The 27,264-nt window shown below is 47.5% G+C and overlaps 1 protein-coding gene and 1 non-coding gene across 2 annotated transcripts in view; one reads left to right on the plus strand and one right to left on the minus strand.

Annotated features, from left to right (window-relative positions):
- Positions 1–27,264, minus strand: part of gpr39 (G protein-coupled receptor 39) — a 181,819-nt gene that overhangs the window by 79,606 nt on the left and 74,949 nt on the right. The gene's annotated exons all lie outside the window — the stretch shown is intronic.
- LOC140408064 (U2 spliceosomal RNA) lies at positions 4,011–4,210 on the plus strand. The gene has a single exon (XR_011940002.1). It is a non-coding gene; the product is annotated as a U2 spliceosomal RNA (small nuclear RNA).

Here is a 27,264-nt window from a genome sequence, read left to right on the forward strand (position 1 = left end):
CGACTCATGCACTAGCACACCCAGGTCTCTCTGCACAGCGGCATGGTTTAATATTTTAGCATTTAAATAATAATCCCTTTTGCTATTATTCCTACCAAAATGGATAACCTCAAATTTGTCAACATTGTATTCCATCTGCCAGACCCTAGCCCATACACTTAACTTATCCAAATCCCTCTGCAGACTTCCAGTATCCTCTGCACTTTTTGCTTTACGACTCATCTTAGTGCCATCTGCAAACTTAGACACATTGTACTTGGTCCCCAACTCCAAATCATCTATGTAAATTGTGAACAATTGTGGGCCCAACACTGAACCCTGAGGGACACCACTAGCTACTGATTGCCAACCAGAGAAACACCCATTAATCCCCACTCTTTGCTTTCTATTAATCAACCAATCCTCTATCCATGCTACTACTTTACCCTTAATGCCATGCATCTTTATCTTATGCAGCAATCTTTTGTGTGGCACCTTGTCAAAAGCTTTCTGGAAATCCAGATATACCACATCCATTGCCTCCCCGTTATCTACCGCACTGTAATGCCCTCAAAAAATCCCACTAAATTAGTTAAGCACGACCTGCCCTTTATGAACCCATGCTGCGTCTGCCCAATGGGACAATTTCCATCCAGATGCCTCGCTATTTCTTCCTTGATGATAGATTCCAGCATCTTCCCTACTACCGAAGTTAAGCTAACAGGCCTATAATTCACCGTTTTCTGCCTACCTCCTTTTTTAAACAGTGGTGTCATGTTTGCTAATTTCCAATACGCCGGGACCACCCCAGAGTCTAGTGAATTTTGGTAAATTATCACTAGTGTATTTGCAATTTCCCTAGCCATCTCTTTTAGCACTCTGGGATGCATTCCATCAGGGCCAGGAAACTTGTCTACCTTTAGCCCCATTAGCTTGCCCATCACTACTTCCTTAGTGATAACAATCATCTCAAGGTCCTCACCTGTCATAGCCTCATTTCCATCAGTCACTGGCATGTTGTTTGTGTCTGCCACTGTGAAGACCGACCCAAAAAAACCTGTTCAGTTCCTCAGCCATTTCCTCATCTCCCATTATTAAATCTCCCTTCTCATCCTCTAAAGGACCAATATTTACCGTAGCCACTCTTTTTTGTTTTATATATTTGTAGAAACTTTTACTGTCTGTTTTTATATTCTGAGCAAGTTTACTCTCATAATATAACTTACTCTTCTTTATAGCTTTTTTTAGTAGCTTTCTGTTGCCCCCTAAAGATTTCCCAGTCCTCTAGTCTCCCACTAATCTTTACCACTTTGTATGCTTTTTCCTCCAATTTGATACTCTCCCTTATTTCCTTAGATATCCACGGTCGATTTTCCCTCGTCCTTCCTTTTTGTTGGTATAAACCTTTGCTGAGCACTGTGAAAAATCGCTTGGAAGATTCTCCACTGTTCCTCAACTGTTTCACCATAAAGTCTTTGCCCGCAGTCTACCTTAGCTAGTTCTTCTCTCATCCCATTGTAATCTCCTTTGTTTAAGCACAAAACACTGGTGTTTGATTTTACCTTCTCACCCTCCATCTGTATTTTAAATTCCACCATACCTCCTTCCGAGAGGATCCCTAACTATAAGATCATTAATCAATCATGTCTCATTACACAGGACCAGATCTAGGACCGCTTGTTCCCTCGTAGGTTCCATGACATACTGTTCTAGGAAACTATTGCGGATACATTCTATAAACTCCTCCTCAAGGCTGCCTTGACTGACCTGGTTAAATCAATCGACTTGTAGATTAAAATCCCCCATGATAACTGCTGTACCATTTCTACATGCATCAGTTATTTCTTTGTTTATTGCCTGCCCCACCATAATGTTACTATTTGGTCGCCTATAGACTACTCCTATCAGTGACTTTTTTGCCTTACTATTCCTGATTTCCACCCAAATGGATTCAACATTATTCTCCATTGCACCGATGTCATCCCTTACTATTGCCCAGATGTCATCCTTAAATAACAGAGCTACACCACCTCCTTTACCATCCACTCTGTCCTTCCGAATAGTTTGATACCCTTGGATATTTAACTCCAAATCGTGACCATCCTTTAACCATGTTTCAGTAATGGCCACTAAATCATAGTCATTCACGATGATTTGCGCCATCAACTCATTTACCTTATTCCGAATACTACGAGCATTCAGGTAAAGTACATTTATGTTGGCTTTTATACCTCTGTTTTGAATCTTAACAGTAACGTCTCCTAAGTTATTTTTCCTCTTAACGTTTCTCCTAATTTTCCTTGTCATTGAACCCATATCTTCATGTAACAACCTGCCGCGCGTCGCTTACCATTTATGTTTTTACTTCCTGTTTTATTCATCTGGGCTGCTAGTCAACCTTTTACCATTTACTTTTTAAATGGAAAGATGATAAATATTTGAAAAGGGTATAAGGAAACTGTAAAGAACTGAGACACCCTTTTAGGATTCCCAGGCATGTTGGGTTGAATGCCTCCTTGGGTCAAATAAAAATTCATACTTCTGGGAGTCCTTCTCATAATAAAAAATTGGATAAGTTCAGTGGTGGCAGCAGTCATTTTTCAGAGGTTGTCGTAATAGGCTTTTGTGATGAATTGTGGCACCTACCACAAAGGTCCCCTATTCCTCCGTCCTCCACATTGATTTTTTTTTGTTTGATAATAATGTGGTAGAAACAAGATTGCTGAGCAGTAAACAGCAGATAAATTTATTCTGAAGTTTCAGTTTATTGAATTGCACAATAACCAAACATCACAAGACATCAAAGCCAGAAATTTTCCATGTGTAACAAAATTGCTCATAAAAGAACATCATTATAATTTTATTTTGCGAAGCACAAAGACGGAAAAAATTGCCCCCGAATGAAATAATGGACAATGCAGCAGCTCAAAGGCTATTTGGCAAGCAAACCAAGGCACACCTCTGTGCTACAAGCCGGTCTCTGAAACACAGGGTGGTAACTGATGTAATTTTTTTTAAAAGCCAAACATGCTCAGCTTTACAGTAGCAGTACCACAGAGTCTGATAAGGTTAGACAAGAAAAATATGACAGATTTTAGCCAACAGAGTGCAGCCAAATGTCTGTCTGTACCATTTTAGAAAGCAGCATGCAATGATCTTTACAAAGACCGAAATGGGATCTGAGTTTCTGAACCCATTTTGAACCAGTCGCTGGGTAGATGGTTACAGAATATGTGAGAGGGATTTGTTTTGTCAGCTATTTAGTTCCCAGTGATTCTTCAAGTCTTATTCAAGTTCAGTGTTAAGGATGGAAACATCTGACAATTACTCTGACTATAATCTGACTATATCATAGACATCTTAACAACTTTGAATGTCAGGAATTCCACTATGTTCCTCCCATCCACCAACATTAAAGCAGTCGAGGTAGCGTTAAAATGTGATGTTCAACGCAGCCTAGTGCACCGATTGCAGAACGGCTGATTGCACCATGGACTTGGAGACTTGTTCTTTAAAACAAGTGAATTATTTCCCTCATGCTGTGCTGTGTTAACTGCTGCTGTGATTGCTCATCACTTCACTTGAAATGGATAATCAGTGGGACAGGAGCCACTACAGGTGCCAGAATTAGCTTGACCCCTGGCCGCAGAGTGAGCTGGGCGGGGGCACAGATTTGATGGAAACCCCCCCCCCTCCCCACTTTTCATCTTCACAATGCCAAGACTGAACTGTTTGCAATGCATCCCTCACTAACTCATGTATAGCTGTCAGCTTGTTTCATGGTAGCACTCCTGTCACTGAGTCGGAGCTTGTGTGTTCATATTCCACTCCAGGCTCTTGAGCACAAAATCTAGACTTGCCCTCCAATGGAATATTGAGGGAACGCCGTCCTGTCTCTCAGAACAGAGGTTAAAGCGAGGCAATGTCTGCCTTCACGATGTGATGTAAAAGATCGCATGGCACTGCTTCACAGAAAGCACAGGAGTTGTTCTCTGTTCGGGTAAATATTTATCCTTCAGCCATGTCACTGAATCGCTTCTCGGCCTCTTGGCTCAGATCAAGTGTAGTATCTGCTCTGCCTTTTGGCTCAGATATGGTATGTCTCTCTTGTGGGGACCATGAATTGGATTCAATTTGAATTTGAATTGTTTTTTGGAGCAGGCGAGGAGCTGGATTAGGGGTTCGCCCCAGACCACACTCTGAGCCCTGGCTTGGTAACTCAGAAAAATTAATTTAAAAAAATGCAATGTCACTGAAACATAGTACCTTATCATTATCACATAGCTGTTTGTGGGACCCTGCTGTGCATAAATTAGCTGCCATGTTTCCAAAATTATAAGTCACTACACTTTAAAATAAGTGTTGCATATGCTGAAAGGTGCTTTAAGAGGTCCTGAGATCGTGAAATGCGCTGTAGGTCTTTCCTTCCTTCCACTGGTTCTCTGTCACCTAACATATTGATTTTAAGAAGAAGAGTGGGACATCTGCTCCCATCTAGGACCTAGTCGCATCCTAGGGCACTGCTCTGTCGTCACAGCAGTGCCAGAGTCCAACGGTGGCCACTTTTGGCTCTAAGCTCCCTGAGGCAGCATACCACTGGAGCTGGGACTTAAAATTAAGTCAGGGCTTTTTGACCCCACTGAGGTGGGAGGAGGTTGGGTGACCTGATATAATTGGGGGGTTGGCGGGGTGCTTCCATTGGGGACAGGGACCCCACAAAGGATGTACTCCACCCCTTTGCTCAAAGGCTTCCGACACAATGTAAACTGCCAGGTGACTCGCCTTGTCTCCGATTTCCCCTGCTACTGGGAAATGAGAGGCGGAGGCAAAATGAGGCCCTTATGTAGCTATCAATTGGAACACAGCGGGTCTAAGGGCAGGCAGGTTGCCTGAAGCTTTCTCCATCCACCCACTGTAATATGGGTGACAGGTTGAGACTGGTGAGGAAGGTAGTGGGAGGCAATCCACTTCATTTTACAAGACCCTCCACCTTCAAATATGCCGGTGAGGGTCATAACATCCAGCCCTCTAGCCTAACTTACACAATTACCTCTCTTGATTCAAGTTTACCTCTCCTTCCTCAGCTCCACCATCAGTGAGTGAGGTTGCAGGATCAAAAAAACTTGACGCCATTCAGGACAAAGTCGCTTGCTCAATTGACACCACATCCAACACCTTAATCATCTTTTCCTAAGGTTCCCAGTATCACAGATGCCAGTCTTCAGCCAATCCAATTCACTCCACATTCTATCAAAAAACAGCTGGAGACACTGGATGCCACAAAAGATGTGGACCCAGCAGTAATACTGAAAAGCTGTGCTTCAGAACTCGCTGTGCCCCTAGCCAAGCTGTTCCAGTCCAGCTACAAAATTGGCATATATCCAACAATGTGATACAATGCCCAGTTATGTCCTATCTACAAAAAACAGGTCCAATCCAACTCAGCCAATTGACCGCCCCATAAGTCTACTCGCAATCATCAACAAAGTGATGGAACATATAATAATAATAACAATAATAATAATTGCTTATTGTCACAAGTAGGCTTCAATGAAGTTACTGTGAAAAGCCCCTAGTCGCCAAATTCCGCCGCCAGTTCGTGGAGGCCGGTACGGAAATTGAACCCGCGCTGCTGGCATTGTTCTGCATTACAAGCCAGCTGTTTAGCCCACTGTGCTTATAGGACACTATCCTCCAGCCACGCTGCGCTGGAAAAGCAGCCCAGCACACTCCCGGGATCTACCCGGCTTGCAACACCTCGTGAGATTCAACGCAATCTCACGAGACGTTGCAAGGTGAATCCCGCCCCTCATGTTTTAGCAAATCTGCATATTAGGGTGAGGCAGTAAGCCTTACTCTAATGTGCAGATTCCCGATTTAATCCCTTCGCCTCGGGGACCTCGGGTGAGCGCTGTTTGGTGCTAATTTCCTCAAACGGGGACCAGACGGAATGGCACTAATGGGGATTTCCAAAAGGATCGGAGGTCCCTAGCTGCATGCCCTTTGGGTAGGGTGGTGCTCTGGCAGTGCCAGTTTGGCACCCTGCAGCGCTACCTGGGTGCCAGCCTGGCACTACCAAGGTGTCCAAATGGCACTGCCAGCTGGCATGGGCACTGCCAAGGTTCCAGTTTGGCACTGCCATGGTGCCAAGCTGGCACTGCCAGAGTATCCAGGTGGCACCTCCCATATTATTGGATTGGATTGGATTGGATTTGTTTATTGTCACGTGTACCGAGGTAGAGTGAAAAGTATTTTTCTGCGAGCAGCTCAACAGATCCATGAAAAGTCCATGAAAAGAAAAGGAAATAAAGGAAAATACATAATAGGGCAACACAAGGTATACAATGTAACTATATAAGCACCGGCATCGGATGAAGCATACAGGGGTGTAGTGTTAATCAGGTCAGTCCATAAGAGGGTCGTTTAGGAGTCTGGTAACAGTGGGGAAGAAGCTGTTTTTGACTCTGTCCGTGCGTATTCTTAGACTTCTGTATCTCCTGCCCGATGGAAGAAGTTGAAGAGTGAGTAAGCCGGGTGGGAGTTGATTATGCTGCCCGCTTTCCCCAGACAACGGGAGGTGTAGATGGAGTCAATGGATTGGAGGCCGGTTTGTGTGATGGACTTGGCTGTGTTCATAACTCATATTACGTTCGGGCTGGAGAGGGGTGGTCGGGAATTCTTTTGGGGGCCTTGGAGATTGGGACACCATTAAAACATGGCGTCCCGATCTCTTACTACAACAGGGAGTTCTGGCATACGGAGCTCCCCATTGTACAAAATGCCTCAGTCACACGTTCCCCGTTCTGGCGCCTTATTCTACACGAGTCGCAATGAATAGCCATTTGTTTCTCGGCACTGTGGCTAAACGTATTCGCTGGGGGACTTTGTTCCTGTCATAATATCCACTCAGGTATATAATGAGATACAGACAGGCAGTGACTGACACACAGAATAACCAATAAACACACAGGACACAGAACAACCAATCACCAGACAGGACACTGCAGGGGACACCACCACTATAAAACACACGAAGCATCAAGACTCTGCCTCTTCTCACTGGATACAGCTACAGAGATAGTCAGGGTGCACAGTGCAGTGAGCACCGTCTCCATGTGACAGAGAACCAGTCTGGTCAAGCCAGGCAGGGGTTATCAGTTTAGATTAATAGAGTGTCAACCCACAGCAGATTATGTACAGCAATCAGCAGGTTAAATAAAACAGTGTTGAACCGTCTCCTGTGTCGGAAGCCTGTTTCTCGTCTTACTGCACAGTTGCAGTCAGTGTTAAACCAACTCATATATCACATCAGTTCCCTTTTGGGAAGATTGCGCCCATAGTCAACAGTGCTATCAAGCAGCACCTACAAAGCAATAAGCTGCTCACTGAAACTCAGTTTGGATTCCACCAGGGCCAATGAGCTCCTGATATCATTGCAGCATTGGTCCAAATATAAACAAAATAGTTGAATTCAAGAGGTGAGAGTGACCATATCCTTAATATCAAGGCTGCATTTCACTTGAGTGTAGCATCAAGAGCTCTAGCAAAACTGGTGTCAATGGGAATCAGGGGCACAACTCTTCACTGGTTGCAGTCATACCTGCCACAAAGGAAGATGGTTGTAGTTGCATGTTCAGTTCTATTCGCAACCCCTCAGATACTGAAATGTAGTATAAAGGGTTAATGTTGAAAAGTAAATAGATAGGCAAGCTGTTCCTCCAGATTCTCTGGCACTCTGTGCACAGAAAATCTAGGGGGTGATTTCCACCGTCACGCTGACAGGGCGGGGCTTGATGGACCTGGCAACACAAGCTCCACAGAGATCAGGGTACGATATTTAAAGAGTGCCCCAATTGGCATTCCCATATGGATACTGGGGATGCACCCCACAATGCAGCCCGCGCTGCCCGACTACACGAGCACTGGCACAAGCAAACCCCCCCACCCCAACAAACACCGGGGCAACCCCCGCCCACACCCAACACAAGCAGCTGGGCAAACCCCCTCCCCACACACACACAGAAGAGAAGCTGAATCCTCTCATTGGGCCTGCCCAGAGGGTCCACCCTGGCAAGGTCACCCTGGCATTGCCAGGTTGGCACTGTCAGGGCAGTGCTAGGATTCCAGGGCTAGGGAGCAGTTCCAGGGCATTGCCCAGGCATGTCGCTCTCCACCCCAGGGACTATACTTACCTTTGAGCCCTCAATGGGTTTCCCACGACTGCTTCTTGTTTTTCAATATCTGTTGTAACCCTCACCGGAATTCCCTCCCTGGGGGGCGCTCGGCAGGAAGTCCTTTCCAATACATTTAAATGTTACATCACTGGCGAGGGGCGGAGAAAATCGGAAAATAAGATCTCGCCGTTTGCAGGCACAGCAAATGCAAATGCAAAATTGCCCCATAGTCTACGTCATCAGTGATGTTAGATCCCATGATAGCGGAGCACGGAGAGAGATCATTGTATGTAGATCATCATTTGTTAATAAATAGTTAGCAAATAATGTTATTTATTTAATTTCATGCTAGCCATATCACCTCCAGCCTTATCAGTAAGTCCAGGACCATAACTATAGCGTAGCAGGCTAAAAGCAACATTAACAGATGGTGGCAATGGTTAAACATGACGGAAGGAGCAACCAGTGAAGAACTCAGTGACTAGAAGGAGCAGTGAGGGAAATGGCTGCAGGACAAGATAATATGGGAAAAGAGAGCAAGCAAAATTTTAAAGCGCATCCAGAGACTAGGAGAGAGCATCAATTCCTTCATTAATAAGCAGTATCGATTAGCAGAAAATTGTGAATACAGAGTACTGAAAGAGCAATAATTAGGGTTTGCAATGTTGAGGGTTTCTTGGAAGAGATACCCTTCAATGTTGTCTCTGCAGTCATGGAGGACTTGACCCAATCGGAAGTGGTACAATTAGTGAGGCAGACAAAAGAGCAAAAGCAAAAAAAATGCTTTATTCAAAGCAAAATAAATCTCATTGAGAAACCAGGCTGGTACTGATGTGTTAGGCAGATAGGTTCGCTGTGGACTGCACTCGGTGCAGGGAAGCTAGAAACAGACGTCTAACACTGGAGAAGATCCAACACTGTTTTATTCAACGATAGAACTGATATACATATTCAGCTGTGAGTCAACGCTATACTGAACTGACTGGAGACCTTGTAGTAGCCTGACCAGACTTACTAGCTACCGCATGGTGTTTGCACTGTGCTAGCTCGCAGACTCTGACTGTCTCAGTGGCTGGGTCCCGAAAGAGCGGGAAACCTAGTGCCCTCTGACTTTATAGTGGTAGTGTCCTGTCTGGTGATTGGCTGCACTGTGTTGTGTGCTTACTGGTCATGCTGTGTGTCAATCACTGCCTGTCTGCATCTCATTATATACATGAGTGGATAGTATGACATCTCCCCTTTTTTTTTTAGATAAATAAATACCAAGGTGCGTGTGCGTATATATATACATATATATATGCCTGACTATATACAAAAGGTGTCTAAATGAACGTATATATATAGGAAGGTGTCGATAGCGCAGATACATGGCAAACAAAACAATATTTACAGAGGTGAAATCGATGAAGTCACAAAATGTACAAAAGTTCAGTCTACAGATTCAGTCTTTGTGATGGGTGACGAATTCTTGTCGATCGCCGCAGAGGTGGATCAGGAGCCGCCTGCACGTGGACAGGCGGGATCGCTGCCATCGCGGTGGTCGCATGGGCCGGCAGGATTGCTGGTAGATTGGTGGCCTCGTGGCAGGGTACGTCCGGAGGAAGCATCGTAGGCGGCGGGGCACTTCTGTCAGGTAGCGGGTGTGGAACACTTTGCAGTGCCCGTCTGTTGTGCCATAGCAGGGAGCCATCAGCCATGTGGACAAGGAACGATCTTGGGGCCACTTGTTTGATCACAACAACTGTGGCTGACCAGCCGCCCTCAGGCAACTGGTCACAAACATGATCAGTTGGGGCTAGCTCGGGTAGATCTGTGGCATGAGCATCGTATGTGGCCCGTGACTGCTGCATTTTCTGTAAGACCGTGAGGTGGTCAAGATCTGGAACATGGTAGGCTGGAACTGTGGTCCTCAGAGTGCGATTCATGAGCAGCTGCGCTGGAGACAACCCAGTGGACAGTGGGGTTGCCCTGCATGCCAGCATCGCCAGGTTGAAGTCGGAGCCTGTGTCTGCAACTTTGCACAGCAACCGCTTTACAATATGGACCCCTTTCTCAGCCTTCCCGTTCGACTGCGTGGGGACTGGAGGTTACGTGACGGAAGTTGTAGGACTGTGCAAAATCAGACCATTCCTGGCTGTAAAAGAAAGGACCGTTGTCGATTATTACCGTGAGCGGAATCCGATGCCTGGCGAACGTTTCTTTGCAGGCTTTGATTACTGCCTTCGACGTGAGGTCGGACAGTTTCACCACTTCTGGGTAACTGGAGAAGTAGTCGCCCAGGAGTACGTAGTCACGCCCCTTGGCGTGGAAAAGGTCGACACCAACTTTGGACCATAGAGAGGTCACGATCTCGTGCTGTTGCAGCGTTTCCTTGGGTTGAGCTGGTTGAAACTTCTGACAGGTCGGGCAGTTGAGGACTGTGTCGGCAATGTCCTGGCTGATGCCCGGCCAATAGACCGCCTCCCGAGCTCTGCATTGGCATTTCTCGACCCCAAGGTGACCCTCATGGAGTTGGCCCAGCATCATAGCCCGCATGCTCTGAGGAATTACGATCCTGTCGAGTTTCAGAAGGATTCCCTCCACCACCGTCAGGTCGTCTTTTATGTTATAGAACTGGGGACATTGTCGCTTCTGCCAGCCATTGGTAAGGTGCTGCATCACACGCTGCAGCAGAGGATCCTTGGCCATCTCCTCATGAATTTGGACCACCCGGCCAAGAGGCCGGAAGGTTGGTGGCACACAACTGCACTTGCGCTTCTATGTGGCAGATGAAGTCACTTTGTTTACACGGTGTGGTAGTGGACCTGGATAGGGCATCTGCAACGATCAGCTCTTTGCCTGGCGTGTAGACAAGTTCGAAGTCGTAGCGGCGTAGCTTAAGAAGAATTCGCTGTAACCGAGGTGTCATGTCATTTAAATTCTTCTGTATTATGTGAACTAGAGGCCTGTGGTCCGTTTCTACCGTGAATTTCGGCAGGCCATAAACGTAGTCTGAAACTTGACTATCCCTGTCAGGAGGCCCAGACACTCCTTCTCAATCTGAGCGTACCGTTGCTCAGTGGGCGTCATGGCCTTGGAGGCATACGCCACTGGAGCCCAGGACGAGGAGTCATCTCGCTGAAGGAGCACCGCCCCAATGCCGTCCTGACTTGCATCAGTCAATATCTTGGTTTCCTTGGTTGGATCGAAGAACGCTGGAACCGGGGCTGTGGTGAGCTTTGCTTTCAGCTCACGCCATTCCTCTTCATGCGTGGGCAGCCATTGGAATTCCGTCGACTTCTTGACGAGATGGTGGAGGGCCGTGGTGTGGGATGCCATATTGGGAATGAAATTCCCGAGGAAGTTGACCATCCCGAGGAAGGGGAGGACTGCCTTCTTGTCCTCCGGGGTCTTCATGGCGTTGATCGCCGAGACCTTGTCGGCATCTGGCCGCACGCCCTGCTGCGAGATGTGGTCACCCAGGAACTTGATATCCGATTGACCAAATGAGCATTTGGCCCTGTTGAGCTGAAGACCATGTTCATGAATCCTCTGGAATACCTTCTTGAGGCGAGCGATGTGTTCCTGGGGCGTTGTGGACCAGGTAATGACGTCATCAACGTATACTCGCACCCCCTCGATCATCTGCTCCAGGTGAAATACTTCAGAGGCAGATATGATCCCAAAGGGCATCCGATTGTAGCAGTAGTTCAACACCGAACGAGTTGTTGAACGTGCACAGCTTGCGACTGGATGCGTCCAGCTGTATTTGCCAAAAACCCTTGGAGGCGTCCAGCTTAGTAAAGAATCTGGCATGAGCCATCTCACTGGTCAACTCTTCACGTTTTGGTATCGGGTAATGCTCCCGCATGATGTTGCGGTTTAGATCTTTAGGGTCAATGCAAATGCGAAGCTCCCCTGACGGCTTCTTAACGCAGACCATGGAGCTGACCCAGTCTGTTGGCTCTGTGACCTTCGATACGATGCCCTGGTCTTGAAGGTCCTGTAATTGCTTCTTCAGACGATCCTTGAGGGGTGCCGGCACCCGGCGTGGTGCATGAATTACAGGGGTGGCGTTCGGCTTGAGCAGGATTTTATATCAGTATGGGAGCATGCCCATTCCATCGAATACACTGTGGTACTGCGTGATAAGGTCATCTATGTCGGCTTGCAAGTTTCCATCAGGCGAGGCCATCGCCGGTGATGATGACATGGTGTGGAATCGCTGAACCAGGTTCAGGAGCTTGCAGGCTCAGGCACCGAGCAGGGACGCTCTGTCAGGCCCAACGATTTCAAACCGCAGTGTTGCCTTGATCGCCTTGTTGGATACCCCTAGTTGACAGGAGCCACTGGCAGCTGTGGCATTGCCATTGTAGTTAAAGAGCTGGCAGGCCGGTGGAAGAATGCTTGGTCTGGCACGGATGGTGTCGAGGTTGGATTTTGAGATGAGGTTTGCTGGTGCGCCGGTGTCCAGTTTAAATCGGATGCGAGCCTTGTTAACTGTGAGGACAGCACACCACTCGTCGTCGGGATCCACACTCTGGATCGAGAGACGTTTCGCCTTTGTGGTAGAAGGCAGCGCATGTGCAGTTATGATGCCCACCCGGATATGGGGACTTGAGGCACTCAGCATCAGGGTCTGTTGGGCTGTCGGGATCGGAATCTGGCATGCCTTGTTGTATTGAGCGGACACTTCTGCATCGCAGCTGGGATTGCTGGCTGCTGAGCGGTGGAGCAGATCTGCAAAGGGCTGCGTAGTGGCCAAGCTTGCCACACTGTAGACACCGGCGTCCTTTTGCCAGACATTGGCGCTTTAAATGGCCGGAGCCACAATTTGGACATGTCATGGCGTCGACGTCAGCGCGTTCCGTGCACCATCGCGCACACGCAGTGCGGTCTGTCGACGTAGGCACCTGCGTAGTCGGGTTGTCGGGTTCGTCGTCCACTCGGTCGTGGCGCGCATGCACAGGGACCAGGGAATAGCGCGCGAAACGGCCACTCTCCTCGATGCTCAGGCCCTGCATTTGTGCAATGGCCTGCACCCGTTTCGCCTCGTGGGAGACCAGCTTTGCAGTTTCTGCCGCCCTGATGTGGGAGTAACGATTCTTAGTGTGCTCATGGACAACGCACGTCTCGATAGCGACAGAGAGGGTCAACTGTTTGACTTTCAGGAGCTGCTGCCAAAGGGAGTCGGAGTGGACCCCGAAAACGATCTGATCCCGGATCATGGAATCAGCCATCGAGTCATAGTTACACGACTGCGCTAGGATGCGGAGATGGGTCACGAAGGATTGAAAAGGTTCATCCTTACCCTGAAGCCTCTGTTGGAAAATGTACCGTTCAAAGCTCTCATTCACCTCAATGTCGCAGTAGCTGAAAAACTTCAGCAGGACTGTTTTGAATTTTGTTTTGTCTTCGCCTTCAGCGAACGGAAGGGAGTTGTAGATGTGGATGGCGTGGTCCCCCGCGGTGGAGAGAAATAGCGCGATCTTCCTGGCATCCGATGCTGCTTCGAGGTCGGAGGTCTCGATGTACAAGAGGAACTTTTGCTTGCAGATTTTCCAATTGCTGCCGAGGTTGCCGGAGATGTGGAGCTGCGGAGGAGGCTGGATGTTTTCCATTTCACCGGATGGCTGCTTGCTGGTCAATGCTGATTCACTCGAGGTAGGTCCGTCAAGATCAGTATCACTCTGGTACCATGATGTGTTAGGCAGGTAGGTTCGATGTGGACTGCACTCGATGCAGGGAAGCTAGAAACAGACATCTAACACTGGAGAAGATCCAACACTGTTTTATTCAACAATAGAACTGATATACATATTCAGCTGTGGGTCGACACTATAGTGAACTGACTGGAGACCTTGTAGTAGCCTGACCAGACTTACTAGCTACCGCATGGTGTTTGCACTGTGCTAGCTCGTGGACTCTGACTGTCTCAGTGGCTGGGTCCCGAGAGAACAGGAAATCTAGTGCCCTCTGGCTTTATAGTGGTAATGTCCTGTCTGGTGATTGGCTGCAATGTGTTGTGTGCTTATTGGTCATCCTGTGTGTCAATCACTGCCTGTCTGCACCTCATTATATACATGAGTGGATATTATGACAGGTAGTCAGCTTATAGCTTGAAAAAGTTGCAGCTCACCTAATGCCAAACGGAGAAAAAGAGAAGATCCGGTAACCACCATCCTTCAGTATTCTTGTTGTGGCAGGAAAAGGCTGCATCACCTCAAACTGTCCCACCAAAAATGGGGAGTGCCATTCACTCAAGAAGAGAGGCCATTTTAAATCCATTTGTTGCAGCAAACAGCATTTAACCAAAAAATAAAGGAAGTACAGCCAAGATCAGGAAATTGAAGACATTCAAGAAACTGAAGAAAAAAGAACGATATGTAACATCCATTCTTGGGAGAAGTCACAGGGTGAAATGAAAACGATTTGAGTGTAGATATTATGGGCCAGAATTTTACGTTGCACAGGCGGGCGTGCACCCGAACCTGAAGGGTGTGAAATCCCGCAAGAAGACGTCAGGTGCGGGTCCCAACATCACTGTGCACTGTACGATATTTAAGTTGGCGGCCTTGGGCGGATGTCAGAAGCGTACCTGCCAAAAATTAAGCACCCAATTAGACCCATCAAGGAGTCAAATTAAAGCAATTTTACTTGGCCTGTCTATTTTTACTCTTGGCAGGCGGGCCAATCGGCCAGGCAACCTTCATGTTTTTGTCGAAAACTTCGACCCAGGGTAGGATGTAATGTCAAAGCTGAAATAAAATTTAAAATGGTGTCTGGGGACTGAGGTTGTCTGGGTTCTGCTTCCAGCTGTTTGAATGTGCTGCCTGAGTACAGTGGTGTGTTTTTTCATCATATTTTATTTGTAGAGGCCTGCAGCTCTCTGAGACAGCTCTGCGGCAGCTGTCTGCTTTGAGGCAGCCCATTAGAAGTGTCAGCCCACACCCTCCTTTTTCTTGGTGCCTGCCTTCTTCCTGCTCCCCTCGGCTGCACTGAGCCTTTCTCAGCACGTGTTTCAAGCTGGCTTCCCAATAATTGGCCAGCAAAGGAAGCTGTGTCAGATACAGCAAGCATAGAAAACAGATGAAGATTGTGCAAAAATCATCTTAAAAACAGTACTTTGAACAATGCAGACGTCCCAGTATTCAGGAGGACATAATAATCAATGATGAGAGATTGGGCATGCCAAGAGGCCACGGATGCAGAATCCTTCAAAACATGCACCAGGTGCCTTCTCGGGCTACAAACTCAACATCAGCAAAAGCGAGATCTTCCCAGTAAACCCACAAGTAGTTGGGGCAGCACTAACGGGACTACCGTTCAAACAAGCCCGACACAAATTCCGCTACCTGGGTATCCAAATAGCCCATGACTGGAAAGGGATCCACAAATGGAACCTCACCAGTCTGACAGAGGAAATCAAAAAGGACCTGCAAAGATGGAACACACTCCCACTCTCCCTCACGGGGAGAGTCCAGACGATCAAAATGAACGTACTGTCCAGGTACCTTTTCCTACTTAAATCTATCCCGATCTATATCCCCAAGGCCTTTTTCAAAGCACCAGACAAACTAATCATGGTGTTCGTATTGGGGGGGGGGGGGGGGGGGGGGGGGGGGGGGGGGTGGGGGGGGGGGAGAATAATGCGGGGGGGGGGGGGGTGGGGGGGGGGGGGAGAATAATGCTAGGATCCCAAAGAAGGTCCTGTAAAAAACAAAATCCAGGGGGAGGCTAGCCCTCCCAAACCTACAATTCTACTACTGCATGGGGACCTCCCTCCGGGTCCTCGCTACGGTGGCACTCCCATCCCCACCAAAAAAACAGTCCAGCAGCCCAGTGGTGATAGTCACCCTCCAGTATTGGAACCAACTACGGCAGCAATTTGGCCTGACCAAAATGTGGGACACAGCCCCCATCTGCAACATCCATAGGTTCACACCAGCACTGACTGACACCATGTTTAAAAAGTGGGGACAGAACGGAGGGACACTGACAGTTAGGGACCTATATACGGACGGCAGGATCACAACACTGGACGAACTGACAGAGAAATTCCAGAAAGGCCGATACCGTACTGGACGCAACAAGAAAGAAATGGGACGAAGACCTGGGGATTGAAATAGGCTGGGGACTCTGGAGCGAAGTACTGAATAGGGTCAACTCCACCTCCACGTGCGCAAGGCTCAACCTGACGCAACTGACGCAAGTGGTACATAGAGCCCACTTAGCAAGTAGGTTCTTCCCGGCGGTGGAGGACAGATGTGAGCGGTGCCAAGGAGGCCCGGCCAACCACGCTCACATGTTCTGGTCTTGCCCCAGACTTGATGGGTCGGTACTGGACAGCCTTCTTTGAGGCAATATCCAAGGTGGTGGGGATGAGGGTGGAGCCATGCCCGAAAGTGGCGGTCTTCAGATACCGGACTCGCCAGATCTATTTATGGGAGGAGGGCAGACGCCCTTGCCTTTGCCTCCCTGATCGCCCGCCGTAGAATCCTGTTCGGCTGGCGGTCAGCAACACCACCCAAAGCTGCAGACTGGCTGTCCGACCTCTCGGAATCTCTCCAAATGGGAAAAATCAAATTCGCCAACCGAGGATTAGACAACAGCTTCCACAGAACGTGGCAGCCATTCACCCAACTGTTCTGGCACCTGTTTGTGGGCAACGAACGAACAAGCAGAAGAATAGGCAACTAGCCGAGAATCAGGGGAAAGTAGCCAAGGTGTGAGATGGAGGGAAAGAGCCAGGTTTTGGGGGGGGGGGGGGGGGGGGAACAGCTAAACCTAAGAGAGAAGAAAGGTGAACCACAGGAGAAAGGGGGGGGGGGTGAAGAGGGAAGAAAGAGGAGACAGGGAACAATAGAGGGGAACCAGAGAGGGAGGGGAGGCATGGGAATGAAAGCCGGAAGAAGTGCACGGGAAACAACAACAAACTCAGCAAAAACAGTAACAGAAAGCAAGAAAATACGGGAGAAAGAAGGGAGGAACGGCCGAAGCGGAGGTGAATGCGCAACAACAACGGCAGCGAAAACCGTCCAGGAGAAGCAAGTAACAACATCAACACCAGATCAATTCTCGTATTGCCCTCTCTGTATTGGACATAACTATTGTAATTGTTTCTCCGGCAGCCAAATATATATATACCTCCCAAGTTTCCCCCCACCCCCCCAGCCCCCACAAACATGTGGCTGTCATAATATACACCAGTAAATCATGGTGCAGACACACACACTGATGGACACACAGCAAGACCAATCAACACACACAACACCGCAGCCAATCACCAGTTAGAGCACACTCACTATAAAGACAGAGGGCATTAGAGTTCCCGCTCATTCGGGATGCAGTCTCTCTGAAGGACGGAGCTTACAGCACAGATCTTCACCATGTGCTGAGTGCATAGACTGGTTAGGACAGGCATAGGTCTTTAGTTTAATCTAACATCGTGTTCACCCACAGTGAAAGTATGTTCAACAGTTTCTAACTTTAAAAATATTGTACTATTTTATAGTGGCCTGTTGGTGGCCTGTATGTGTTCACGGATCCAGAGCACCCTACACATCATGGTACCAGCAGTTAAGGGATGTTAGAAATTATTAGACCTACCTGCAAGTGATCTTCCTTCCACCAGCATACAGCCATCCTGCAAAATGGACAGCGTCCATCCGCCGCCACCGCTCCGCATCACCGGTAACCTAGGGGCCAACTGGAAGATATTCAAACAACGCTTCCAGCTCTTCCTTGAAGCCACAGACCGGGAAGCTGCCTCAGACACCAGGAAGATCGCTCTCTTTCTATCCACGGCCGGGGACCATGCCATCCACATTTTCATTTCTCTCACAATTGCTGATGGTGAAGATAAATCTAAATTCAAGACGGTCCTCCTTAAGTTTGACAGTCACTGCGACAGCGAGGTGAATGAAAGTTTCGAGCGCTATGTATTCCAACAACGTTTGCAGGGTAAGGATGAACCTTTCCAGCCATTTCTCACCCACCTCCGCATCCTTGCGCAGTCCTGTAATTACGGGCCAACCTCCGACTCCATGATACGCGACCCGATCGTTTTCGGTGTTCAGTCGGGCCCCCTACGCCAGCAGCTCCTCAAGGTAAAGCAGCTCACCCTAGCGATTGCCATCGAGACCTGCGTGCTACATGAAAACGCCACTACTCGGTATTCCCACATTCAAGCGGCTGAAACGGTGAGGCAAGGTCCCCACAAGGCAGAACGGGTCCAAGCAATCGAGCAACTCCAGGGCCTCAGCCTGGATGAGGGTGGCCATTTTGCGCGCTTTGCGTGGACACCCGCGCTTGTGGGCACCGAACGAGGGGACGGCGATGTTGATGAACATACTGCGCAGGCGTGCACCACGTACGACCGCACCGTGCATTCGTGGTGGCGCAGCGAACGTACTGATGCTACAACGTGCGGCAACTGTGGCTCCGCCCACTTAAAGCAGCAATGTCCTGCCAAATCCCGACGATGCCTGCGATGTGGCAAACTTGACCACTATGCTGCTTTATGCAGATCAGCTCAGCCTGCCAACTCTCGTTGCTCCAGCCAGCCCCGCAGGAATATCCGGGCCATTCAACCCACGATCGCCGAGCCCGATTCGGACCTACTACCCGATATTGACACCGAGGACCCGAAGGTGCCTTTTCGAGTCAGTATCATTACAAAACACAGGGTGTCCCTGAAGCAAAGAATCAGCCTCTATCGGTATACAGCATCGATCCAGACGATGAGTGGTGTGCCACCCTTACGTTCAACCGGTCCCAAATACGATTCCGCCTGGACACCGGTGCCTCCGCCGATCTCATTGCGTGGTCTGACCTCCAAAGCCTTTGTGCCAAACCAGCCATCCTCCCATCAGCCTGCCAGCTATTAGATTATAATGGCAATGACATTGGTGCCAGCGGCTCATGCCAACTTGAAGTGACGTACAGGTCATGCAAAGCCATCCTTCCCTTTGAAATCGTGGGCTCCTCGAAAGCCTCCCTGCTTGGCGCGCAGGCATGCAAGCTGTTGAACCTAGTTCAGAGAGTTCACTCTCTCTCTCCTGCTGACGCGTCTGCCTTTCAGGACACTGACTTCAGGGCGCAGCTCGACGCCGTTATCAACCAGTACCACGACATCTTCGAGGGCATGGGCATGCTCCCGTACACCTACAAGATTTTATTAAAACCGAATGCCACGCCTGTGGTGCATGCACCGCGCAGGGTCCCAGCACCCCTTAAGGACCGCCTCAAGCAGCAGCTGCAGGACCTCCAGAGCCAAGGAGTGATTTCCAAAGTCACAGAACCAACCGACTGGGTCAGTTCCATGGTATGTGTAAAAAAGCCTTCCGGCGAATTGAGAATTTGCATTGATCCCAAGGATCTAAATCGCAATATTATGAGAGAGCACTATCCAATTCCCAAGCGCGAAGAGCTCACATGTGTGATGGCTTGCGCCAAGCTCTTTACCAAACTCGATGCCTCAAAAGGATTCTGGCAAATCCAGCTCGATAAATCCAGCAGGAAACTCTGCACATTTAACACCCCCTTTGGAAGATATTGTTACAACAGGATGCCGTTTGGGACATCTCTGCATCAGAAGAAATGATGGAAGGTGTTGAAGGTGTTTGCATCTATGTCGATGACATAATAATTTGGTCCACCATCCTGTAGGAGCATGTTAGTCGCCTCCAGCGTGTATTCAGACATATACATGAGCATGGCCTCCTCCTCAACAGGGCCAAATGCTCTTTTGGTCAGACAGAACTTAAGTTTCTCGGGGACCACATCTCCCAATTGGGTGTGCAGCCGGATGCGGACAAGGTAGCTGCCATCACAGCAATGAAAACACCAGAGGACAAGAAGGCGGTCCTCCGATTTCTGGGCATGGTCAATCTTTTAGGGAAATTCATCCCTAACCTCGCCTCTCATACCACGGCTCTCAGGAACCTGGTCAGGAAGACGACGGACTTCCAATGGCTCCTTACCCACGAGCGCGAACGGAGAGAACTCAATGCAAAACTGACCATGGCCCCGGTCTTAGCTTCCTTTAATTCAGGAAAGGAGACCAAAATTTCGACCGATGCCAGTCAATCCGGCATTGAGGCAGTGCACCTTCAACGTGATGAGGCCTCATCATGGGGCCCCCTTGCATATGCGTATCGTGCGATGACCCCCACGGAGCAGCTCAACGCGCAGATAGGAAAGGAGTGCCTGGGCCTTCTGACCGGTGTTGTTAAGTTTCACGATTACATCTACGGACTTCCTCAATTCACCGTTGAGACCGACCATCGCCCACTGGTCAATATAATACAAAGACTTGAACGACATGACGCCTCGCCTCCAGCGTATTCTTCTCAAGCTCCGGCGATACGACTTCCAGCTGGTATACATCCCAGACAAGGACCTCATCATTGCTGACACTCTCTCCAGGGCAGTGATCACTCCATGTGAACCAGCGGGATTGTCTGCCAGGTTGACGCCCATGTGGCATTCGCGGCCTCCAATCTACCTGCCTCGGATGAACGCCTCATCCAAACTCGACGCGAGACGGCGGCTGACCCCTTGCTACAGCGTGTCATGCGCCACCTAACGGATGGGTGGCTCAAGGGCCAATGTCCGCAGTTCTATAATGTCAGAGATGATCTGGCGGTAGTAGACAGGGTTCTTCTAAAACTGGACCGCATTGTCATCCCACATAGCATGCACCAGCTTGTCCTGGAACAACTACACGAGGGCCACCTTGGCGTGGAAATGTGCCGCCGATGGGCCTGAGAGGCAGTGTACTGGCCTGGCATTAATGAGACATAGCCAACACAGTGCTCAACTGCCCCACTTGTCAGCACCTCCAGCCGGCCCAACCACCTGAGACCCTGCAGCCCCATGAGTTGGTCATGTCACCATGGACCAAGGTGGGCATCGTCCGTTCCACGCGCTGGGTAGAGACTGTGTCCTGATTATGGACTACTTTTCGAATTACCCGGAGGTGATACGGTTGCACGACCTCACCTCGCCCTCCTGCTGACCCTACCACGGACTATGCAGAGCTCCTGTCACTCTTACTCCCCCTGACTTTGACGCAGTCCAGCCCGCTCCTGAACCGGCGGCTCTCGACCCACCCTTTAGGCGGTCAACCAGAATTCGTCGCCCACCTCAGAGACTAAATTTAGGAACTTTTCGAATTCATGGACTCTCTGAATTGTTTTGTTACTTTGTTTGATCGTTTCCCTGGTTTGTATATAGTATTCATGATATGGAGATGCCGGCGTTGGACTGGGGTGAGCACAGTAAGAAGTCTTACAACACCAGGTTGTAACCTGAGGAAGGAGCAGCGCTCCGAACGCTAGTGACATCGAAACAAACCTGTTGGACTTTAACCTGGTGTTGTAAGACTTCTTATTGATCTCGTTACTCTTGTTGCATACTGCTTCTCTGCACCAGGCACCTTCCCATGTAAACAGCTTAGTTCTCATGTACGTCGTCCTGTAAATATGTCTTCACACCCCACACGTAGTTAGGAACATTCTCACCACACATTATTTATTGCCACACACATACATTTTTTTATAAAAGGGGGGATGTCATAATATACACCAGTATATCATGGTGCAGACACACACACTGATGGACACACAGTAAGACCAATCAACACACACAACACCGCAGCCAATCACCAGTTAGAGCAAACTCACTATATAGACAGAGGTCATCAGAGTTCCCGCTCATTCGGGATGCAGCCTCTCAGAAGGACAGAGCTTACAGCTTACAGCACAGACCTTCACCATGTGCTGAGTGCATAGATTGGTTAGGACAAGCATAGGTCTTTAGTTTAATCTAACATTGTGTTAACCCACAGTGAAAGTATGTTCAACAGTTTCTAACTTAATAAAATAGTGTTGCACTATTTTAAGTGTTGGTGGCCTGTATGTGTTCCACGGAACCAGAGCACCCAACACATCAGTGGTTACCTAATATGGTAAACGTAATATTGCTAACTGTACAGAGTTGCTGTTTTTGAGCTGGTGTACAATATCCTACCAGTTCTTTTTTTATATATATTTCAATCTGTGTACATAACTGTAAATATACTATGTTCAAAAACATTTATTAAAAAAAATGCACCAGGGACACCTGGGCATGGCAAAGCAAATTCAGTTTGGTGGTGCCATGACAATTATAGTCCCACTTGACCCGGAGTCGCAACACAAGTATGATTAAAGTTACTGTGGCTGGATTCTCCATCAGCGGAATCCTCCTCTTCACTGGCAGCGCACTCACGCCCATAGATTTCCTGACGCTGTGGGCGTTCCCACAATGGGAAACCCCATTGGCCGGTTGCCAGGTCAGAGGATCCCTCTGCTGGCGGAGGCACGCCGTACCAAATAACGGGTGTGGCGGGACAGAGAATCCCACCACTGATGTCTTTGATTTTATCCTAATAAGTACAGTCACCAGGTGTGTAAATCTTAACACAAATAACCTTTGATTTTTTGACAGTCATTAGTATGAAATAGGCAACAATACAACTGGTTAACTACTATCTATTTCCCAACCCCACTCCCTTCATAACTCACCCCACTATATACACATGCAGATAACATAGACGGACAGGGTGATGGAGCAGGAAGAAAATAAGGATAATAAATAAAAGACAGGGATCTTTGACTTCAGATGGATATCTTCCAGTTAGTCCCGTTCTCCATTTCAGGTCTTCGGTTGGATGCTATTTTTTCCTTTACCTTGTAATGGTCTTTACTGTACAGTCGCAGACAGAGCAAGCAGCCAGCAGCCGAGAGAGAGAGAGGGGAGAAAACACAACTTCTTACTGCAACTGTCTCCTGTCTTCTGCTGGGTTCTCTCTGAAAAGCCATACCTGTCAGGAACCAATCGCAGTCTGTTGCCAGGCAGAACACTGTCCCTGGCCAACCCATTGGCCGCCAGCCAATCAATCAAACCAAATCCCTCCAATCTGCTGGGTGCCAGAAAGTCTGGAATTTTCTTTCCCAAATACAAAACTTGAGGACATTATGTTCGAGTTATCAAGGTATTTGAATCTTTGAATTCTATACTTCTTCTGCTCGACTTAAAGGTATATCTCAATTAATGATCCCGGACCAAAAAAAAATAAAGATAAAGGGCTGGATTCTTCCACCCCGCCCGCCGCAAGGACGCCACGGGCGAGACGCAGACAATGGAGAAGTCTATTGACCTGGGGTGGGACTCTGCGATCGCCGGGTGGATGCGGCTGGAAAATCATGCCCAAAATAAAAGAAATGTGAACAAACGGAAATCTAAAGGAAAGACTCCAACAATGACCAGTAACTGCAAAATCACTTAAGGATATGATTTTGAGCTTCATCAACTGTGCAATCCATCGCCAAGAGCAGAAGGAACCTGCAGTGGTATCAACATTTCCATCCAGAGCCTGGAATCAGTCTATTCAAGCTCAAGGGGAAGTTGTTGACTAATTCTCCAGATGGATGAGGTCAAACGTCTTCATGGAACAACCTCACAAACGGTCAGCAATTCACTAAAATAAACTTTTGCCACACATGCTATTCCAGATCTTGTCATTTCCGACAATGGTACCCAGTTTGCGAACGAAGGATTCAAGAAATTTACAGAAGGCTATGGATTTGTCCACAAGTTCATTCAGCCAGGTTCCCACAAGCAAATGGTGAGGTTGAGCAAGGTGTAAGAACTGTCAAAGCTTTTTTGAAAAAGAATGATGAGTTCAGCTTAGTACTGTACAAAATGGATTTGATCTGTCAGAACTACTGATGGGTAGAAGATTGTGCACAACCTCTTGTTCTTCCACATACACTCATACCTTGGCTGAGGGAGAATTAGGATGAATGTCATGTTATTCAGACAATGCATTACAAATGTCGCCTTAAAGTGCAGGAGTTACCAGAACATAACCAGGTAAACTAGTCTGGATTAGAGACCAGAATAGAGAAGGTCAGGTGAAGTTTGAGATCTTATTCGGTTGAAACTTGTAATGGGATAGTGAGAATTAATAGAAGCACTCTCATATCAACAGGATGGGGGGAGGGTGGTGGGGAGTGGAATAATATTATTCACTGAGTCAGAGACTTGGTGAATTGATGGGGGATGTAGTTTAAAGGATTAATATATATATTTTTTAAGTTTTTAAAATTTTTCCAATTCAGGGGCAATTTAGCTTGGTCAATCTATCTACGTTGCACATCCTTGGGTTCATAGATTATCATAGAATTTACAGTGCAGAAGGAGGCCATTCGGCCCATCGTGTCTGCACCTGTCCTTGGAAAGAGCACCCTACCCAAGGTCAACACCGCCACCCTATCCCCATAACCCAGTAACCCCACCCAACACTAAGGGCAATTTTGGACACTAAGGGCAATTTATCATGGCCAATCCACCTAACCTGCACATCTTTGGACTGTGGGAGGAAACCCACGCACACACGGGGAGGATGTGCAGACTCCGCACAGACAGTGACCCAAGCTGGAATCGAACCTGGGACCCTGGAGCTGTGAAGCAATTGTGCTATCCACAAGGCTACCGTGCTGCCCCCAGTTGTGGAGGTGAGACCTACGCGGACATGGGGAGAATGTTCAAACTTAACTCTGACAGTGACCTGGGGCCGGGATCGAACCTGGGTTCTCGGCGCCGTGAGTCAGCAGTGCTAACCACTGCACCGCTCCTAAAGGGTTAATATTGAATATGTAGATATATAGTCCACATCGTCAGTGATGTAAAATCACATGATGACAGAACATGGAGATAGATCTGTGTAGGTGTGATGGAACCGACCCTCACACCATCCCTTCATTAAAAAATATCCTCATGCCTATTTCTTAATTTAAAACTGGACCTTGGCTGAACAAAGACCATTGGCTGAACCATTCCAGAACAAAAACAGCGGTTTTGTAAATCTCACACCTTGTAATCTCTGCAGCGCTACCAACAATCACTGTGCAGCCCAACTTCAAAGGGAACCACATCGAAGGCCTTTTGTTTTTAATAACCCAGGCTTGACAGTAAGAATGGAATGTCTAATAGGACAATGGCCTCTCAAATATTCCATTTAACCCACAATGGCAGGGACATTTAGCAATCTCGAAGATGATGCCGAATCCCAGACATTGGGTCAACATCCTTTTGTTGAGACCTTGTGCAGAGGCAATGTCATGTGACCTAAGCCTCTGGCTTGTTGAACAACTTAAAATGCCTTGCTGAGCTGCATAGTTCAGTCAGCTTTTTAATACCTGGCTAGCACCCACACAAGGAAAGGAGCTCTAGCCATGTTGACACCTGTCCCCATCTACACTATTTCTGTTGGAAATTCCACACCATCGTCTACCATCTCTGCATGCCTATCTCATCATCTTGTGAAGTCAACATCACCAGAAGAATGAATCATACAGAATCAATTTTCAGCTCGCCGACCTCTGTGAAGGAATACTTTTTGGACTTTAATTTTGGACTCTGAAACTTACATGAGCCAATATTTATTTTTTCAGTGGTCTCTGCACTGTAAATCTTTATTTTCTCTATCCCTCTCTTTATTGTCTGAGTGTGGAGATAGTGTTGCAAACTTCCTGCCTGTGGTTTGAGCATATACAAATAAGCTAACCCTTTTGAGTTCATCCCAGCTCAAGTTTGCTGTGGGGTTAATAGAAAATCGGATCACACGAAAATCTAAGATTTGGGGAAATAAGCCATCACTTATATAGAGGAGAAAATAATTAAACTACCTTTTTTGTTATTTTTATGGGTGCTTAGGGGAGAAATTAGTGCTGTTGAAAATAACCACCCCTCCTGCCTTGAGCACCATCTTCCAGTGCCCTAATTCTTTCCCTGACCCTTTCTCAACATCCAACAGCAAAAAGGGCAGAGCAACCCCAAAACATGTAACTGTTACATACAGGAGAGGGATAGTTCAAACTGCATTGATTTCCTCTAATGACCTGTCCATACACAGAAGGTATTTAGAAATAGGAGCAGTGTATTTTCCAAATCCTTTAGATTTTGTGATCCAGTTTTACTGATAGTGCACAGCAAGCTCGCTTTAGGATTAGTCAGATGGTGAATTTATTTTATACATTCAAAACCCAGAAAAGGGAGTGTTTATGGCTCCCCACTCTGCGCCTTCACACAATAAATGGGGATAGATAAAAGGGGTTTTACAGTATAGAAACCACAGAAAATGAATATTAGTTCAAGTCAATTGCAGAGTCCAAAGTCAGAGTCTAGAGGAGGCTGCTTTCATGGTGGGGTTATGTTCCAATGATTTTCTGGCTGGTTAAACAAAATGAAAATCCTTGAAATAAATGATGCTGCTGTACAAGGGGCTTTTCTGTGTTTAGACCACTTGGCAGAGATATTAGTCAGAGACTTTTAAAAATCAAGCAGGCTTCATGGAGTTGTGAAAGCTTACCCAGTCTAGCTGCTAGAGTTCTCTCCAGTTGATGCTAAAATTGCAGTCTGGCTGTGATGACCAGAGATGCAATATATTGTCCAAGAGGCTGAAGGCTTTGTCCATTTGACCTTCCCTCTCCACAAGGACGTCAAAAATGATGTTTATCCAGCATCTGGGATTGACTTTGGTTTCAGCACTGAAAATATTTTGGTCATTAGTTGAAAGGGGTTCCATCTATGTTGAAGGTTTGGTGTGTGGGAAGCCATCATTTCAGCAGACCCTCTGACTCCACTTGCAAGGTTGGCTTATCAAATGCAAATAACGTCTTTGTTGTAGCCTTTGAAATTGGTCTGATCAATCGCAGGCATGATGTGAATCTATCAGTGGCTCCTTGGAATAGATCAGGTGATTTGTAGCAGCCATCTTAATTTTATTTGTTCAGCAGGAAAAGACCAGTTTTGAAAAATAAGTTACAATAACAATAGATAATGGTGGATTTATTTCCGTGACATAGGAACCAAACATAACATTGATTCATTTGAACATTAATTTGGTGATTTTTTAAAGCTGTGTTACTAAAACTATGTAACTGCTTAGATATGGTTGCTCTATTTGAATCTGCAGTTGCATGTCAGAATTTCCTTACAACTCTAATGCACTCCAAACATCCCATGCTCAAATTTCACCTTCGAAATGGAACAGTCCAATGAGGTGCTTGTTGAGAAATCC

The sequence above is a fragment of the Scyliorhinus torazame genome, chromosome 2, assembly GCF_047496885.1.
Source record: "Scyliorhinus torazame isolate Kashiwa2021f chromosome 2, sScyTor2.1, whole genome shotgun sequence".
Taxonomy (NCBI): Eukaryota; Metazoa; Chordata; class Chondrichthyes; order Carcharhiniformes; family Scyliorhinidae; genus Scyliorhinus; species Scyliorhinus torazame.